We start from the raw sequence: 3,751 nt of genomic DNA, 5'->3' as shown, positions 1-3,751 counted from the left end.
AAAAAAAAAAAAAAAAAAAGAACCTGCTTAGAATTACAAAAACTGAAGGGGAAGGGGCTTCGCATATTTTCAAGAGCTTTGGGGTTGCAAGTGTTACATGTTTATCTGAAGATGAAGTTAACAGGATCATGAGGTGAGGAAGGGCAGCTTCAACTTCAGATGGTGTCTCTTAAGTAGTATGCAAAGCCTGTATCCACACAGATAGTCAAGTCTATAGGAAATACTGTCTGCTATACGCTGAATCGAGTCTCCCCAAAATCCACATGGGGAAGTCCCCACTACCTCAGAATGTGGCCATATCTGAGATAGGGCCCTTATGAAGGTAATTCAACTTCATTGAGGCTACCAGGGTGAGTCCTAATTCAATGTGACAGGTGTCCTTATAAGAGGAACTTGGAACATAGACTTGGAGGATGCGGCAGGAGGAGACACCTGCAAACCAAGGAGAGGCCTGGGGGAAACCAACCCTGTCGAAGCCTTCCTCTCAGGGACTGCAAGGCAATCTGTCTGTCCTGTGAAAGCCCCCCGGACAGAGGGCTTTGTTGTGGCATCCAGCCCTGACTAGCGCACTGCCCTGGTGGACTTCCTGCATGTTCCTGATACGGTTGACAGACAGGTGGATGACGACAGGGCTTCTTCGTATGGAGTCTCATGAGATGCTGCGGGCACAGCACACAGGACAGTCTCCATCAGCATTAGGGACTGGCACAACCATCGCAATGATAACCCTTCTCTTAATGCTCGCAGGAGAATGGATGACCCAAGGTCCAAGGCCTGTGCTGGACAAGTTATAAACCAAATCCACAGATCTTCACTGGGCTCCTACAATACCATACCAGGTGTGGAAAGCGCTGCCTTAGTCATGCTGGCTGGTGCTCACATTTCTGATTTATTTATTTATTTATTTATTTAGAGACTAAGTCTTGCTCTGTCGTCCAGGCTGAAGTGCAGTGGTGCAATTTCGACTGTCTGCAACCTCCACCTCCCAGATTCAAATGATTCTGGTGCCTCAGCCTCCCGAGTAGCTGGGATTACAGGCACACGCCATCATGCCTGGCTAATTTTTGTATTTTTAGTAGAGATGGGGTTTCACAATGTTGGTCATGCTGGTCTCGAACTCCTGACCCCAAGTGATTCGCCCACCTCGGCCTCCCAAAGTGCTGGGATGACGGGCTTGAGCCACTGTGTCCAGTGTGGTTCCCACATTTCATTAAAATGTCTTTGTAGAATTCCGAGAAACAAGAAAAGTTATGGCGTTTTTTGGGGGAAAGCCAGGAAATTCCTCTGTCCTAGAACTGCACAGTGTGTCTTGAGTTCTCTTTGGGAATATTTATCCATCTAACGGGGGTTTCTCAACTCTGGGTGCCTATCTGTAAACTGGATGCTACCAGTTTATCAGTGCAATCTAACGGCAAAAGGTCTATGAAAGACAGAGTATGAGGGCAAAAGGAGAACAAGGTGGCACAGTCCCTCTCTCCCACCCACTAAGCTCTGTGACCTTGCTTAGAGGGTTGGTATTGTATTGGGAGTGGTGAGGGGCTGGACAGAGGAGCTCTTGAGGCCCCTTCCAATTCCCCTGTTCCTCTGATCAAATAATAGGTCTGCCAAGTTCCCACACCCTGGATTCTCCTGTCAAGGACCAGAGAGTCTGGGAGCTGTGCCCTAATCAATTTAGTGCCATGCAGCTCCAAGTTCATCCTTCATTGCCTGCTTTGAGCAAATGGACCTGGCCCCTTTAGACATGTTTCCTTTGTGTGCTGACACGGTGTTAGATTTTGTCAGAGGCAGCAGTGGTAGGACAGAAGGTTTTTCTTCCTGCCCTGTGTGCCCACTTGGCTGACTCCTGCCATGCTGACGGACCCTCCAGCTCCAGGCTCCTGCCGTGCGTGGTGGTCAGCAGCACCCAGCAGCTTCCTCCATCCTCTTCAAGCAGTCTGTGGCTGACTTCCTCCAGAAAGGCACTTCCCTTACAGGAACAGCTTAACTCTGGCCACCCAGAGCTGGATATCCGGCAAGTCCCACTGCTGTGGCACCAACAGCAACTTCTCAGCCCTTCGGTGAGTCTGGGCAGTGCTCTCTCAAACGAGGGCTCGAGGTGGGGAGGAGCCGTTGGACGAGAGGCTGTTTCTTCTGGCTGCTCTTCCTGGATGATTGGAGTTGATGTCTTATTAGCCAAACCCTCACTTCTCTAAACCTGTTACAGTTATGTCACATTTCCCCCATTCAAATTCATATGGGGTTTTCCTCTCTTGATGGGCACAGCGTTGGCACCATGTGCAGCTGCAGCCATAGACCTGCAAAGATGGCATTTGGAAGCTGGTTGTGCCTTTGGGCTTGAGCACGGTGCTGAGCTCCTTGCTGGTGGGACACTGGGTTCCTACTGGGAACAGACTTACCATCCTGTGTAGTCTGCTGATACACGATCCCCCCTAGATCCAGGACATGACCAAGCCCCAAGGGTGATGGCAGCACAGCCTTCCAAGAGACATCTGTAGTTTCCACCTGTGACCTTGGGAACACCGGAAGCATTTCTGGGTGCTGGAATCAAGGCACTGCATGGATGCCCAGAAATGCTCCTAAGTGGCCTCAGAGTCACGGGTCTCTGCCGCACTGTTTAGGAGGTGGCATCACCCTGAGCAAGGGACCCTGCCGGGGACCACTGGGCAGCATGGCCCAGGCTCACCCATCTTCTGATCGGGGCACTGGGCATCTGTCACATGTTCAGAATACCATACCATTGTCGCAGAAGGCTTGAAACCAACGACGGGCACACAGAAGAGAAAGGCACATCTGGTCAAATCAAAGCGCTTCAAATATTGCGACTCTCCCAGCACCTGTCTCAGGAGAGCCAGTGGGGGCGTCCTTCAGTCTGGCTGACTCCTCACCTCTCTTCAATCCATCTCTTTCTCAGAGGTCCCCGTGTCAGCATCACCCTTCAGGGAACTGATCAGCAAAGCAGTTCTGGGCCCTATTCCAGGCCGACTGACTCAGAATTTCGGTCTGGAGCCCAGTAGTCTGTATGTGGCCAAGTCCTGCAGGTAACTGTGCTGTGCGGTGAAGTGCAACAATTACTCACTCACGTGCCAGGGGCGAATCCTGGCAGGCCCAGCCTGCAAACCACTGAATGCACCCCTATCCCCCCGCTGGCTGACGGGGCTCACCACCCGCCCCCAACACACACAGTGTTCATCTTTGAATTCACATGTAGAGCTTGTTTTAAAATGCAGGTTCCTGGGTCAGCTCCCGGAGATTCTGCTGGAGTAGGTATGTGGGTGCGTTCCGGGTGGTTCTGATGCGTGTGGCTCACAGGTTGAGGGTGCGATGCCTCTCTCCGCCTGTGACTGTGTGTGCACGTGTGTGCGTCTATCAGGTGGCAAGTGAGCACCGCGTCTCCGCCCTCTCCCGTCTTCACCTCAGATGCAGTGCGCCTCTGCTCCTGCTGCCTCCCAGGTCCCCTGTGTCCTTCTTACCTTTACCTTGTTTCAAAATCCCCACTCCCATTCTCAAAGGCTCAGTTCAAAGATCTCCTCCTCCTGAGGCCTCTCACCCTCCTCCCCACTCGCACCCACCACCCGCAATGTGTTCTTGGTGCAAGTCCATAGTATTAGCTACGGGCCCGGCTAGTGTGAAGACAGGCAGGGGCTGTCTTATTCTGCTGTGACTCCCCAGAGCCTGGCACTCAGCAAGACAGTCATACTTATTTGTAGGCCTTTCAATTCAATTTATTTCCGTCTAATTTGATTCAGGGCAA

The sequence above is a fragment of the Piliocolobus tephrosceles genome, chromosome 5, assembly GCF_002776525.5.
Source record: "Piliocolobus tephrosceles isolate RC106 chromosome 5, ASM277652v3, whole genome shotgun sequence".
NCBI classification, from domain to species: Eukaryota; Metazoa; Chordata; class Mammalia; order Primates; family Cercopithecidae; genus Piliocolobus; species Piliocolobus tephrosceles.
Note: the sequence above shows the minus strand (reverse complement) of the source record.